The following is a 17,536-nucleotide window of genomic DNA, read 5'->3' on the forward strand; positions in this document are numbered from 1 at the left end:
TAAGCCCGGCTAAATCTACCTTCACATGTAAAATATCTTTGTATTACCTTCAACAACTCACTATAATGGTCTTGAAGATATACAGTTGGGAAGGTTGTAGCAAATTTGTTGCTAAACTTAGGTTTAACAAAATCCTTAAAGGTTGAGACATCCATATCATCCCCTTTAAACCACTTCTCACCAGCTGTAGGAAGCCCTGTAGCATTGGTAATAAGTTTTTTTGTGACCACTATCTCCAAATATCCCAATTTGACCCTGTCATTCTTAAAGTTTAGAGAAAACATGCTAGCTAACCGAGTGTGATGACCTACCTTCTAGACCTTTTGAAAAAATGGAATGCACCCAATGTTCTCAAAAGCAACCCTAATGGATGGGGAAGAATTAACAAGGGCCAAAGTTTGAGGCTCTGTACGCACAACATACCCCCCCCCCACTTGTAGTGGGAGCCATTTGACCTAAAAACACCTAGAAATTTTCCCTTCTGTAACAGACTACGTGTACACAAATAGAGGCGAGAGATTTCACTTTTCATGCCAGCAACCAAAATTCAACAAACAGGGGTAATCTGCAGTGCTGACAGGGCGTTTTAGCAATTTGCAGGGTGAGTGGAAAGCTTTATGACCTTTACTAACAATCACCCTGACTACTCAGCATTCAAAATCAACCAACATTTGTACATAACCTTGACTCTGAGATTAAAAGTGACTATGTGTGTAGCAGACAGGATGTGTGCAGCAACTTAATAACACAACTTGATCACAGCTCACCAAGACTTGAAGTAGGCAACAAAACATAGCCTGATAATTGAGTGACACGAACCTACCTCCAAAAAAAAAGATTAAACAATGTCCATGTTGGGGTGACCACCAGGAAGACGTTGCATAGCAAGTTGCACAGTGCTCTATGTGTAACTACATAGCACCTTTGCATAGTGCATTGCTTTGTATCTGCTAATGGTGATGTGTTCTAATCTTAGGCTCAGTTAAACTGTGAACCATCCTCAAATTTGAACCACAAACACTTAATCGAGCTTGGAAAACAATTTCACAGGCAATGATGGAGATGGAATGGCGGCATACCATTTTAATTCAAAATTTGGCATTATGGTTGAGTGATGTAAGTCATGCATATAACAATATGATGACTTAGGTAATGATTTCGAATCATAGGTATGATATGACTATTGGGTAGTGGAGGTGAGTGTGAGGCATGCGAGTGTGATTTGAAATGATGACCATTAGGGGATAGAGGGGATGGAGACTTAGGGTAAATGGGTAGTATTCATGCATGATGGTTTTTTAAAGGGGATTAAGCTTAGAGTATGATAGGAAATACAACAATTGTATGGAATGAGGGATGATGGAATAGGTGGGATTAAAAGGTAGAATAGGTGGATAGAGCAAATGAGGAATATTAGAAGAGGAAAAGAAGTGTAGTGTCCCAAAAACCATGTTGCTTTGAACAACAAACCCTTGACTATAGTTGATTTTCAAATGAAAACTTTAACAAACCTTCACTTTGACAATATACCCCATGACCCAAAAATATATGACGACGACTCCCAAAGACTCAACACCACTTCACGTTATCAACCAAAAACTTTGACGACTAGATTCATTGTGATTTTCAGACAGTGATCGGTTGAACTCATGACAGTAAAAATGTTTGTGAGTTTGACTTATTCCATGACAGCAAAATTATGGATTTGAAGATATTCGACAACTGGAAACTAACTGACTCTAACTTTTATAATCATTTAAAGAGATTAATTCACTGAAGTGGTTGTCTTGGTTAATTCCTCTACATCTATTAGTTGTTGCCTTCTGTCATCTCTTGAATGTGTTTTGTTTGGTTGTAGAAATATTCTATATGCATCCACTATGTCTGGTTGATTAAGTATTTAGTATGACTGCTTAATTATCATGAATTCTCTTATATTCTTCTTTCAAATTCTTTTAAAATCATGTTATTCTGTCAAATTGGATGCTAGCACTTTAACCAAGGACTCTGAAAGAGAGTGACTTATTCATGGATAGAGATTGCTTAATCATCAATAATCACCCACAATAAATTATAGATATGTCCATTGTGCTCCATAGGTTGTTGTCGAGTGACAGTGAACAATGTTAAAAAGACCTCGTGACATTTGAGGGAGCCTCCTCTGGTTCAAGGGCCAGCTTGAACCTAAAGACTAGTCAAATTTGTTTCTCAACGTTGTTTTACAGCCAGGAAATGCCTACGAGAAACAGGTACAACACCAGGGATGAATTTTCTCTCACTAACTCTTCTACAAACTAATTTTCTCTCAAAAAAAGTAAAACATACTTCTTTCTAGAATTGATCAATTTCTTGGCTTGGTTAACACTTATAGTGATATTTTGGACTTTCCCTTATAAGCATTGATGATGAAGGATTTTCCATCCTAGATGAGGTGGTACTAGTTGGATATTCGCATGAAAATTACATCCCACATGTTGATATATGGACTTCCAAACACCCCTTCACATGCATCAAGGGGAACTATATCTAGTTCTACTTCACCAATAAAATCAACACTAGTGGCAAACATAATTTTTCACTATTTAGTTACCTTTATTTTTGTATGCTTATTTACCCATCCCAATAGATATTAGCTTGGATGATCACGAACTTCCAATCCCAATTTGTTGATTAGATCTACTGCAATGAGGTTTTCATATAATCATGTGCGAACAAGGCATCAATTTTTGTCTTCTTGACCCATATCTTAATATGGAAGAGTCATCTACTTAGATTCAACCCATTGTTCATTGATATACAAACAATCTTCTCATCCATGTCTAAGTTCCTTTCCACCTGATTATTCTGTGGCCATGATATTTTTCTTCTTAGTCTCTTTTTTTTTCCTTTGGGTTGACCTCTACATGCAACTTCCAACACTTCTCCTTTGTATCACTGTCATTGTTATGGTGGTTGCAGTGATTGTTGTGATATTTGTAATGGTGTGTTGTGGCTAATTTATTTTTGTACTTTCCACTTATTCTTCCCCTCCTTATAAGCTTCATGGTTCTCCTTTTTCTTTGACCCAATTTATCTCCCTTTCTTCTAGCCTATGTCCTCTAAGTATTATGCTTCTACACAAGCTGCATCCATTGATCTAGGTTTGAATAACATCACTTGTTTTTGAAGATTTCTATGTAGACCCCACAATGCTTGATGAGTACATATGGGTTCTTTGGGGAGATACCTAACATTACAGTCATATTTCTAAATTCTATGGTGTACTCATGTTCACTTTGTCCCTGCTTTTGCTTGAAGTAATGCCACCAAATCCACTAGTCCTCTACACACCCGATAGGGTAAAATTGTGACTTTATAAAGATTTTTGAATCCTCCCACTTAGTCACTATATTATCTCCCTCTAACCTAAAGGTATTCATGTGGATTTCCCACTAGGTCATGGCATGGCCTTCTAATTTCAACCGAGCAAAGGAAATCTTCTATTCTTCCTCTATTTGATGGACACTAAAATAGACTTATAATTGTTTCAACCATTTATTTAACTTCAAAACATCAATATCACTTTGATACATCTTGATGTCAACCTTTGCTTCCATTTTCAATAGGGGTTGTGAATGGTTCACAACACTTGAACTCTGTTGATCCTTTTCATGTTATTTCTTAGATTCCCTCTTTGCTTATTCTCAATCTGTCAATTTCCCCTCCCCTCCAACCTCTATGTTAGAACCGCCATCTTCTCCAAATAAATAGAACATATTAGTTAGGGCCATCATGAAGAGGCTCACATTAAGGTTTATATCTATGACTTGTGCTTCCAACAATGCAAACCTCACCTCTATGGGATCTTGAGGGTTATTAACATCTTTGTCAGCCATGGTCGGGATTTTATGACTTTTGGCTTAACCGATCTGGATCCCCTACAAATCCCTAAAATATACCCAAGGAAACCTACTTTGATGCCAATACGATTCGTAAACTGCCATGGATATTCCACTAGATATTTCATCACAATAGATCTAATGAAATTATAATTAAAATATGAAATCTACACAATGGGTATTAATTTCTCTTTATATATACGGATTCATTAATTAATGTGTTATGCTTATGCATGCAATAGATAAAATATCTAGAAAATATATAAAAATAAAATAAAACTAATAAACAACAATTGCCACAATATCTAACCTGCAAAACCCATTTGGAAGAAAACCTAGTTGGGAAGTGAGGTTGCTCTACTCTCTTTCTCTGAATGGAAAATGGATGCAAGTGAAAATAAGTAAAACTTGTGGCCCATGGGTTGTTACAATGCACAAACCATCTATATTCGCTCTCTCCCTATCCCCTCTTTGCTACTCTATTGATCTATGGAACAAAATACACTCAAATAGAATGGAATCCCTTTTCCTCTGAGTGGCCCAGTCATAACACAACCTAATAGCCTACTAGTGATTAATTTTAAATCCTTCAACTCTTAACTAGAGTTGCAATATCGACTCTTATAGAGTCTTTTTCTTCGTGATCACATGATTAGCCCCTTTTCCATGAATAATGGGGGCTAACATAGCATCCTCTTAAATCATGGTGATCAAAATAGGAAGGTCAACTTCTGAATGACATAACTTTTACTTACAGACTCTGATTGGGAGGATTCTTACAATGTTGGAAAGGTATCTATGTGTAGAATAGTGCTAGGGGTACAATATTTAAGAGACAAAATTTTACTATCAAAAAAAGATGTCTGATGCCTAAAAATACTTTTGGAATGTTTTAAATCCGATCCACCAGTAAAAAAGGTCCTCTGAGCTGATTCCTCCACTTTTTCCACTCTAAAAACATTAATTTGGATAAAAAATAATATAATGATCCAATCTAAATCATCTATGGGTTGGTGCCTACAAATCTTGCAACAAAGGGGATTGGTGTCTCTTGTAGGTTGGTACCTACAAATATTTTCTATAAAGAAGTTTTCATTTATTTCTTGTGTTCCACGTGTGAGATTGTTTGCTTATGATTCTTGAATGTTTAAATAAGTATGAAATTGTCTTATATTAATTCACCCCCCTCCTCTTCAATATAATTTTGAATCCAAAAACCTTGATATTTGGTTAAATTATCTTCTTGGTTCATGGTCATTCCCTAGGTCATCCAACATATATGCTTCATTCAAGGAATGTTTTGTCTCACACCATTGCCTTGTCTCATTTTGTCAAGTTTGGGATCATTATATGTATCTTCTACTTCTTTTGATAGTTTATAGGAAACCATTATTTTGTTTTATCTAATGGATCTACCCCAATAGACACCAATGCATTTACTCAAGGGGTTTTATTTAGAGGCCTAGTGTCTTGGTTATCATTTTCATGTTTGGTTGTTTTCCTTACATGTCACAATAAATTTTCATCATCGATCCCTAATGAAATATTTCTTTCTAATGTTTGACTTCAAACACATTTATGTGCACCACAATGGTTTGTATTCATATCGTGCTACTTGTTATCATTATCAAGGTTCCACCCCACAATCAATAGGTATTTTTCTTATCAATATCTAATAGCCAAATGGTGTCTCCCATGTTCGACCATAACTTATTCTTGCATCATGTAGCTTCGTACTTGGTGGTAACATTTCCAGTTGAAGACAAGGGGCATGCATGGTGCCATGGTCCTTTTACAACATTAATTTTCTTTGAGCCTCTAGTATGAGATTACATATAGTTGGTTATATACATGTTTTGGCCTCTTTCTAGTGGGATACATTCGTTGTAGCTCTTTTCCACCATGTGACATTGTTCCATCACATTTTGAACCTAAGAAACATTTGTTTTCAGATGTATCATTAATTGGCTTCGTTATCCATGGTCCCACATTGTACTTTTCTTGGTTATTCATAAGCATGGTATGTTCACCTCATTTATAAAGATATTGCATACATATATCGCATCATTATTGTTTGTTTTGTAGGTGGGATCTCTTATGTCTTCATTGGGGTTTCTTCTTTGAGTTTAGGATCTTTCTCTCATAGTTATAAAGAAAAATGTGATGTATTTCAACTACACGTTGTGCTCCTAACCTTTTACATCAGGGGATATATGTTATCATACCAATTTCATTTGCCTAGGATTTTTATTCAATTTCAATAGAAGACATCCTAAACCAACATATTCTATAGTTAATTCACCCACCACGTGAACTATAGGACAATTAAACATCTCAAATCCAATCAAACATTAAGTTTGTTAATTTTTCATAAGGAGACATTGTTCTTTGCTATGATAGTTGCATTTCATCATTAATACATTAAGTTCACCCCATATCATCATTACATTATTCATATCTACACCATTATACATCAACATGTGCAATAAAATAGAAAGAAACAACATCACCATCATCATCAATGCAACGGAACATAAAAGGAACAATAGAATAAAGCATGCACACATATAGAGACACCAGGATTGGTCCAAGACTAGGGAAAAACCCACTATGGGGAAAACCCTTGTAAATCTTCTTCTTCTTAGATCGTCATCAAATGATGCAGCAAAAGAGAGTACAATGATCCATAACTTTTTCTACACAGCAAAACAATAATGATATCTATGAAATAGATCTAATCATGTTAGGAATCAGAATAATCACACTGATGGTTGTAATGTGATGTCACAAACTAATGTCAATTGTTGTATACTACTTTCACTGTGTCGGTCACTACTAAGCACTATTGTCATTGTCAATGAGCACAATATATATGTTTGTAGTGGATACTAACAAATCAGATATAACTGTAGAGAGAAACCCATATCTACCAAATCATTGAAATCAACTGAATCCAAGATATCAAACCCTAGATCTAAACTCAGGTCACTCTCATCAAAACTATCTATGTGCGACTGAAACTCCCTGGTCACTCTCTCAGATACTGTGTGAGAGAGGTTGTGACTTCTTGGTTGCTCTCTAAAAGACTTTGTGTGTGTGACCCAGGTGCAATACACTTAAAACCTAGAGTCACTCTCTTATTGTTGTTGTGCAATTGACCGAGATGTCATGGTCACTTTCAGGACCACTCAGTGCGAGCGACCGGGGACTGATACCTTCAAATCTGTCTCTGAAGCCATACTTTCTCCCATAAGATTTTGTGCCAGCATCCAAGGGTCTACAATCATTCTCATAAGATTATGAGCCAGTGTCCAGGGACCAGATTGCCCTGTTTTGTGCCAGCGACCAAGATCCAGAAGACCCTAACCCAGAGTGAACCTTTCTCTTGTACTTTCAGACCCTTGAGCGAACTCCTTCCGTCGAAACTGTGCGAACTAAGACAAAAGAAAAGAGAATATGTGTCAAAATGATCTTGAGTTCTCTTCTATTTGTAGGTTTCCTAGGGGATCACTTGGGGTTAATATTGACCCAAGCAGTTACTCATGTGGTTAGGGCCGACCCATTCCATAATACATGTATGAATAAAATAATTCATAACTCAACTTCCACTTAACAAAATTGGGTGATCTTTCGGTCAATTTTGGTCCTCTCGAAAATAGGAATCCAATGAAATCATTATCTCGATCATTTGAGTTTTCCAGGGTGGAATTCACCGAAGTTGCCAAAATTAACACTCCCTCCCAACTAGCGAGAATTCCATCTGCCAATATTTATCCATCGAACAATATGCCATTCTGGAATCTTCGAGTGTCATCACGTATCATATATTTCATGTAGTAATCATGCCATGTCCATCTCAAGTGTCTCATTATCACAAAAAATCATTGTACCTCTCGATCAATCCTTTTCTTATTCATGCTTATCTCTTAATTATTCTTGCTCAAATGTTGAACATTCTTGGATCTAGAAGAAGAAGAATTTGATACCAGAGGGGAGGTCAAGCTACCACCCTCTATCCATTATGTTGCTATCTGGAATCTCTGCCAGTGGGCTACCACCCGGATCATCATCGACAATCATTGGAGAGAATATCATCAGGGAGCGCATCTCAACTTGGAATCACAATGGGGAGTAATAGCTTCCACCCATACCAAGCAATAGGATACCTTATCACATAGGGGAGTAAACTCTCAACCCTGGAATTTCATCAGGGAGCTATACCCTCAACCCAGAATCATATCAGGTCATCTCAACCCATCCTATTGCCTACTAATCTTCCCATTGATGACCCAGAATAGTCATGTGGTAGAACACCTGCATCATAATCACCTTGGGTTATACACCACCAAGTACACTCTCGACTCATTGTCCAAATGAGGAGCGGTACTCCCAACAATCCCAGATTGTGGGTATGATTCCAACTGGGGTATACTTTGAAAATACTAAGATAGGGTGAGATACAACTCCAACCCTATGGGTAACAAATAGGGATAACTCCATATGTGTAACAAATAGGGATAACTCCCTATGGTCCAGAGACAGATAGGGTAACACCCTATTGTCTAGAGTTACCTCAACCCTAGGAGCCCTCCATCTCGATTCCTCACCCTGGGAGCTAAAACAAAGTAGGAAGAGTTGGCTCGGTGTCCTCGATCAGTGGTGCTACTCATCTGGAGGGGATGCTCTCTAAAAACTAAGAATTTTCTCTTTGGTAATGCCTTTGTGAGAATATCTGTAATCTGCTTGTCTCAATAGCAGTTGTTTCTTGTTCATACAAAACATCAAATAAAATATCATGTCAGATTATGTATAATCACATAAATCAAAAAAGGATACCATAATCATCCTCCCTCTCAAGGAGGTGCCAACCAAAATCTTTAGTTTGTTTTGCGCACTTGCATTGTTTCAATATGTGAGAGTATCTTGGTCCCATATGTAACCATGTCATATCGAGATCATGATTAAGCAAATCTCTAAGTAGCTTATGTATCATGCCTCACAGCTAGCCATGCTAGCAGCATCATGATCAACCTCAGTCATGCTATGGACTTATCATCCAAGATATCATGGCAGATCTAATACTAAAGTAGCATCCAAATGTGCTTATCAACAATAATCTCAAATATCAGTAATACATCTATGCAAAAACATACCATAGGAGAAATATCTCATTCTAAAAATATAATATCTCATGCAGATATTTCAAATCATGCTTAGTGGCAACTCTATGTAAGTGAAGTAGCTCAATCATTAATTTATTCGAGTTCTATGCACATCATTTATATATAGATGGTTGTTCAAAAATGGAATCAACAATACTTCAATAAACCATTGGATGCCATGCTGAGTTCAACAACTTCAAATCAAAGTATCAAGATTTACAAAAACATTTTTCAATAGTTGTGCAATATGGAATTTCTTTCCCAAATTCCAAACATCAATTCATCATGCCATGGTACATCATTTCGGGCTTCAAAATCCATCTCCCTCTGATTTAGATCATCAAAGGCTTATAACCTGTCACAAGTAGATCATCAAGATATAAAATCAAAACTATAATCAATATCAAAGCCATATCTTGTAACTCATCATCTTGAATTCATCAAATCTAGACATATCTAGATTCTAAGCATAATGCCTTGCTAAGCCATCATAATCATCCTTACATAAATCAATGTTGTATCATCATATTAGCAAAATAATCTCATCAGAGTTTAGAAGCCAGACAACGACCATAATCAAAGCAATCATTATCGTAGTATTAATACTTTCAACCAGGAGTCAGGTAGAGCTCATATCAAGTATGAATTTGATTATGCAATATAATTTTGAGGCTTCATCAAGTCATTCTCATAATCATAACTATCATTCTTTCAACCATTGTGCTAAGAACAGGGAGGTCAATCTCCACATAAGTCATCATGCCCACATAGCTTTGATATCACAGAAAATCAACAATCGTCAAATCAGATCACTAGACTTTAGGTTGAGTCCAAATTACTATTGTAGAGAGATCTATAGTCAAAGCACATCTCAATCACCAACTCAGAGTTATTTTTCAAGCATCATGACAAAACATTGTTCATATATATTAGTAAGACGAATCATGCCAACCTCATGTAGTACAAACATAGTGACATATTTATATGTATGTCTCGATCACCTGCAAACACAAGTTCAGTCTGCATGTTTGTGTTATGAAAAATATCCAAGATTTTATTGCTAGCAGATCTTTTTGTTATCTGCAATACAACTATGGTACTTACATCTTCTAGGTGACTATCTGATTTCATGCACAAACTTCATTATATGATTAGCAATTGAACCCAACAACTTCATAAATTAGTTGATAGTGGTAGAATATGTTAGAGATAATTTGATTCATAATTCAAATAACTTCGGAAAGCTTCAGATGATGTTCAACAACAGTTAAACCTATGATCACTCCCTTAAGGTTAGCATGAGAGCGACTTAGCATGTGTGCGTCCAGGGACAATATATCCTAGATCTGTGACTGCGTCCAGAGAAAAAACCTTAATTTCTATATGGGTTGAGACTATATTGCAGATCAATACTGTCAGATACACATAAATCATACTTCGGTAGCATAGAATACAAATAGTAATAAGGGTAATAATCTTGAGAAGATATTCTCCCTCTGACTGGGGATCTGCATCATCCATCTTCATTCATGTAAGCAACATGTCTCTACTTGAGTCATGCAAAAATAGATATGTTAGATCATAAACATATGGCTATTAGCATCATGACATCAATATTTCATCAAAGGTTAGACTCAAAGCAGCATATAGATGCAACATCATATCGCAAAGATTATGAACGCAATAGCATTTTCTATCTAGATGTCCAATGGACAGATCATAGATGTTAGCAAAATCATCAAGTGTATCAATGTATCAACATTAGATAGCCTTAGATAATCCAACACTAGGAGTAGCATTTCATTATAAGAGACATAGATCCAAGTCACTTTCACATATATGTATAAGCCATTGAAGAAAGACATTCTCATCATACCTTAGGGCTTACCGAGCCAATAGATGAAACATAACATGCATACATTGTCGTATTACCTGTGAATATTTTTATTAGACATAGACTGCTTGAAGCACTTTGTCATTTTTTCATTAAGTACCTCTTTGTCTCTTTCTAGATCTGCATCTCACAATGATCCTCAAGAAGGATCTACTCATCACATCTCATCGGGGAGGTTAGAAACATCCTGATATATGTAGGAAGTACAAGCAATAACCATAATCATCAGATCTATAATTCTAATAAGTAAGAAGCATCATAAGTCAAGAAATAATTATCTTCAACGAGAGGTGATCCTCTCCCTCTTGAACCAATCTTCAAGAGCCATCAATGTCCATGGTCCATATGCCAATGTTTCCTTTGAGTATCCAACCAAATGTGCTAGAGATTATCTTATCTAGGGCTTCATTGAATCTTCATCAAGTGCTTGAGCATCTTCACATAGATCATGTTATAGTTTCATACATAAAATCACAAGCTTTTTCCATAAACCAGGGTTTTCTCTCCAACTCTAAGCTCATATAATCCATAAAAACCTGATCATCAAGATGCCTAGAGTTATATTCAAACCCTAGAATTCTTTTAGGTCTCCACCATCCTCTTTTCATTTCCATCAAATGTGTCATCATCGGGGTGATCTCCATGACTTGTCTTCAACCCATCTCTAGTACCATGTTAATTTTTCATAAGGTGACATTGTTCTTTGCTATTATAGTTACATTTCATCATTAATACATTAATTTCACCCCATATCATCATTACATTATTCAGATCTACAACATTATACATCAACATGTGCAATAACATAGAAAGAAACAAAATCACCATCATCATCAATGCAGTGGAACATAAAAGGAACAGTAGAAGAAATCATGCACACAAATAGGGACACCAAGATTGGTCCAAGACCAGGGCAAAACCCACTATGGGGAAAACACTTGCAAATCTTCTTCTTCTTCTTCTTAGATAGTCATCAAATGATGCAGCAAAAGAGAGTACAATGATCCATAGCTTTGTCTATGCAGCAAAACAATAATGATATCTATGAAACATATCTAATCATGTTAGGAATAAGAATACTCATACTGATGGTTGTAATGTGCTGTCACAAACTGATGTCAATTGTTGTATATTGTTGTCAATGTGTCGATCATTGCTGAGCACTGTTGTCACTGTCAATGAGCCCAATACATATGTTTACACCAAATACTAACAAATCATATCTACATAACTATATAACTGTAGAGAGAAACCCAGATCTACCAGATCACTAAAGTCAACTGAAGCCAAGATATCAAACCTTAGCTCTGAACTCAGGTCGCTCTCATCAAAATTGTTTGTGTGTGACTAAAACTTCATGGTCGCTCTCTTGGATATTGTGTGAGAGAGACTGTGACTGCTTGGTCGCTCTCTATAAGACTCTGTGCGTGTGACCAGGGTGAAATACACTTAAAACCTAGAGTCGCTCCCTTATATTGTTGTGCGAGCGACCGAGATGTCCTTGTCGCTCTTAGGACCACTCTGTGTGCAAGAAACTGGGGACCGATACCTCCATATCCATATCTGAAGCCCTAGTCACTCCCATAAGACTTTGTGCCAGCATCCAAGGGTCTATAGTCACTCTCATAGGCTTATGTGCCAACGTTCAGGGACCAAATTACCCCGCTCTGTGCCAGCAACCAAGATCCAGAAGACCCTAACCTAGAGCTAACCTTTTGCTTGTACTTTCGGACCCTTGAGCGAACTCCTTCCGTTAAACCTGTGCAAACCAAGAAAAAAGAGAAGAGAAGATGTGTCCAAATGATATTGAAGTCTCTTCTATTTATAAGTTTTCTTGAGGGATCACTTGGGATTAAGACTGACCCAAGAAATTACTCATGTGGTTAGGGCCAACCCATTCCATAATACATGTATGAATAAAATAATTCATAACTCAACTTCTTCTTAACCAAATTGGGTGATATTTAGGTCGATTTTGGTCCTTTCGAAAAGAGGAATCCAATGCAATCATTATCTTGGTCATTTGATTTGTCCAAGGTGGAATTTTACCGTGGTCGCAAAAATTAACAAAGTTGACCATCACATGAGTTGCACAACTAATATTTTATTTGATTGAATGACCACAAAACAATTGTTTTGTATTTGGTTCTATGATTGTGTTGGGATTGTTTCGTTAGGCATGCCATACCTATAACAATTTCCATGATGCATTTATCCTCAAAGTCATCTAATACAACTAGAGGATGAACACAAATATGCTCTAGTTGGCCATTCTCATCAATGGAAGGGGACTTGGCCCTCCTTTTGTCAATTTGGGCACATGGGAGCCCACGTTGGAATGTTTAGGATTTCCACTAGAACCAATTCAATGTTTAATCCAACTTTGGTCAACAATTATAAGCCTCCTCCATGGATTTGGTATAGCTTTTTGGTGTAAGTTTATGTTGGTAAAAAGTAGCCAAAGAGTGAAAAGATCATTACTTCTACTCACTTACCCTTGTGTTTATTGACATTTATACTACCTATTTTCCATTCCAAAATACCTTTACCTAAAAAAAATTACTACCAAATTATTACCATATCAAAAAAACCATCCTAATCTTTATAACACATTTTTATAATCCTTTTATTTTCTTACATTTAAACATTCATACAACAAATGTTCATATTCATAATATATACAAAATCTAACAAGTTTTGCAGGGCCATGTATTCCCTATCATTCAAGTAAAATTATTCCCTGTCATTCAAGTAGAAATTATGCTTTCAAAAAAATTGCAAATTGATATATTAAGTGGAAAAATTAATTGCCTACTAAGGACAAGGATTTGCATTAATTTTGGTGGATAATAACCACTAGTGAGTCTCCACATTTACTCCTACTTGTTAAAGTGTTGAAGAACACATAAATAATGGTGGGCAGTAACTCATGGTAAGTATATTTATTTACATCTTGTTCTCATCCATTTTAGGCAAATACTTGCTTACATTGTGGTAAATATGTTATTTATGTGAGTATGAGCTATTTTAATTGATTTTAGTTTTAGGTGGTTTAATAATGAAAAATCATTGCAAAAATACATAAAAATCATGGGATAAATATATGGCAAAAAAAATTGAGGCATTTATCCATATGGCATTGTGTTAGCAAAGGTTACAAAAATTCAAGTTATTATCCAACCATCTGTTTGAAAAATATTTTTTTCAATAATATTGTAAAATAAATATTTGTTTTTCAAAGTCAAACATTATAACTTGCATTGGTCAATGCAAATCAAATATAAGACTAATTCAATAATATTGTAAAATAAATATTTGTTTTTCAAAGTCAAACATTATAACTTGCAATGCAAATCAAATATAAGACTAACGATTGCTAGAGTTCTCCCTTGGCACAGACTAATAATATATTTAAAATAAAAACTAATTAGATTCAAATCTTTAATAACCAGCTTCATATAATTTATATTTAACTTTAATATTTATATAAATATTTGTATATAAGTTATAAATATGAAAACATGAAGTTAATATATAATAAATATTTAACTTGGACATCTACACAAATTATTATATATAAATTATAATTTTTAAATATAATGTATTTATATTTTTAATTATTTTTTAAGACTTAGTCTAACTTATAGACGAAATAGTTTTTTGTACCAAAATTCAAGAAAATCTAGTGATACAATTTCAAGCAAGAATGTAATTTTTTGTTGTTTGAAATACATTTTTGAATGTATAAATGGATTTAGAACCCTGAAAAACCCTAGGGCACTCAAATTATATAGATTAAACAATTTAAACTCAAGTTTATAAAAATCGTTGTCGTATTTTGATTAAAATTAACCAAAATAAATGTCATGAAAAAAAGGTCATTTCGTAAGTTAGACTACATCATTTTTTAATGGCCTAGTCAACAATACAATTTTTAGAAAGATTGTGTTTTTTTATTATTTACAAAACACTTTTGAATGTATAAATGGATTCAACACCTTAAAAAAAAACTTTTGATTTTTAAAAATTTATATTGGATTTTGAACAAAATTAACTAGAAAAAGTATTTGAAAATTACCATTTCATCTATTAACTAGTAATTGTCCCAAAGGTACAAAGAGAGGCCGATAGGATTATTAAATTGGAATTGTTGAATTTTTCTAGAAGAGTTATTTGGCTTGTGGAAAACCTTGTTTTCTTGGATTGGATCATTGTGCAATTACTTTTCTTTAGATGTTTTGTTTATATCTATATTACAAGGAACACATTGAATGTCTTATTTCATTTTAGAGTAAGTTAATTACCCAAAATCAAAAGGTTAAGTTAATTACCCAAAATCAAGAAACCTCTATAGATGGCCAAGCATATACGAAGAATACATCTCATTCATATGCAATACCAAATCCATCTTTTCTTTTCTCTGAGTAAAATTTCAAAAGCATGAACACATGCCATTTCATATGCACAATAAACCCATCTTCTAAAATTTCAATGCTTGGATGCATCCCATTCATATGCTACAGTAAACACATATTTTCCTTAAATTTCAATCCATAAACACATCCATTCATGAGCCATAACATAACCACAAAAAACAAAACCCAGCGCTGCAATGCCAGAGCATTATCCCCATTCAAAAACAAAGAAGTAGAAAATATAAATGCCAGTGTTAAACAGTCTTAACTGCGCAAACCAATCATTGCCATCTGAAAAATCAAGAAAATAAAGATGATGACCAGTTAAGGAGATGATAGTGACCCTTTTTATGGCCTTCTTTAGTCGCCTTTCGCCCAGGAGGCTACATGCTCGAACACATAAAGAAGAATGTCGACTTCAAAAGCTACAACGTTGTCCTGCGGAGGAACAAAATTGGCCAACCCAGTTCCGGAAATAAGATCTGCCTAAGATTCCCCCAGTGGCAATCTGATCAGAGTTTTTTCATAATAGGGCCAGGTACTTTATGCGCTCTCTACTTTATAATCGAAGGCTATGTCTCACAATGGCAGGAAGGTCTTGTCGCTTGCCCAATAAAAATGGCAAGGAAGACATTCAGACATATTCGTTGATTAGAAGCAAATATGCAATCAAGAAATGATTCACGCTCCCCTGGAAAAATGACAAAACGAAGAGCTCATCTTGCTCAAAAACCTATCTTGAAGATGCAAACATACCATGGAGCCAATTGCCAATTTAGAGAATTGAATACCATGTCCAAAGATCCATGTAGATATCTTCGAACACGCTCGCTTGAGAAGAACTCATCTTGAAAGAAATAGGGATTTTTTATAAAACAGTAAAACTCAAGGAAAAAAAAGCTACCAGATGTCTCAGGAATGATGTGGAGAGAAGAATTGGACCTCTCTTATGCATAATCACTCCAAAATTCTTTCCACCTTGGAGATTTTGAAGGCACATGGGAGGGCACAACTGACCGCCTGTCAAACTCAAACCATGCTTTACACAATTGTTTTCGAAGGATGGAAAATGAAGTTGGGAAGGCCACAAATTTAATCGATCGCTCGCTAATGCCGCAGCATTGCCTCAATTGTCTCCTTTGCAAGCCCAGCCTCTCGAGGCAAATCAGAGAATGGAAGTCAAATTTCGAAAAGCTCTTTACAGAGCTTCAAACCAACATTTCTATGTTTTAGAATGCTCGAGGGATTGTTACGTCGAGGGATTGTTATGTCGGCACCGCATCAGAAAGAGCTATTACTTCAAGATGCACCAGATCACGGCTTTGGGGGTTTGGGGATTAAGTCTGCGAAGATATAGCTAAAGAGTTGGCCGCGGGTAGTTTTAATTGGTGTATGGAGTATATAATTTAATACTAATCAGTGCTTGCTAAAAGCCAGGGAAGAAGAACAGCAACAACAACTAGCAGACCAAAGAAACAATTAACTCTAAGGCCAAGAGTGACATAAAAGAATGGGAAAAAGCAGTAAAAATATCTTGCCATGCCATGGAGCGCACAGCAAAACTCGAAGGTGAAAATAAGGCAACTCAACCGATATTTGGAAAAAGCAGTCACACTTCAAATCGACGATTGAAAGTGTCTCACCTGATCGAACAGAGCAGGGTAAAAGTGTTCCATAATCCACAAAGTTTTGTTAGGATCAAGATGGAATGGAGAAGACTCTTACGATCGTTTGTCGGGTCCGTCATGCCATGATCATTTACTCCCAACTAGGAACGGGATGAATGAAATGATTGGAGCCATTAGGATCAATAACAAATTGGAGAAAGATCTTCGTTTTGCATATAAAAGAATTCCAGTAGTACTCATACGGGTTATACTATTCTTTCTTCTTTCTAGCACTATTTGTTAATTGAATAAGGAGTTTCTATGTCCCGTTATGGGGGACCTCATTTAAAAATAATACGTCATCTGAAAACTTTACCAGGTCTCACTAGTAAAAGACCCAAAAACAGAAAGGATTCTATGAACTGGTCTTCTTCCAAGAAAATATCTCAATATCATATCCAGCTAGAAGAAAAACAGAAATTGAGTTTTCATAACGGACTAATGGAGCGACAATTGCTTAAATATGTTCGTATTGCTAGAAGAGCCAAAGGCTCAACGGGTCAGGTCCTATTGCAATTAC

The 17,536-nt window shown here is 35.6% G+C and overlaps 1 pseudogene; it reads left to right on the forward strand.

Moving 5' to 3' along the window:
• LOC149207387 (ADP/ATP translocase-like) overlaps window positions 1–16,706 on the forward strand; it is a 49,644-nt pseudogene extending 32,938 nt beyond the window's left edge.
• Window positions 16,707–17,536: the final 830 nt, after the last annotated feature.

The sequence above is a fragment of the Pinus tabuliformis genome, chromosome 1_2 (assembly GCF_031772625.1).
Source record: "Pinus tabuliformis cultivar Carrire ecotype Pingquan chromosome 1_2, CPIR1, whole genome shotgun sequence".
NCBI lineage: Eukaryota > Viridiplantae > Streptophyta > Pinopsida > Pinales > Pinaceae > Pinus > Pinus tabuliformis.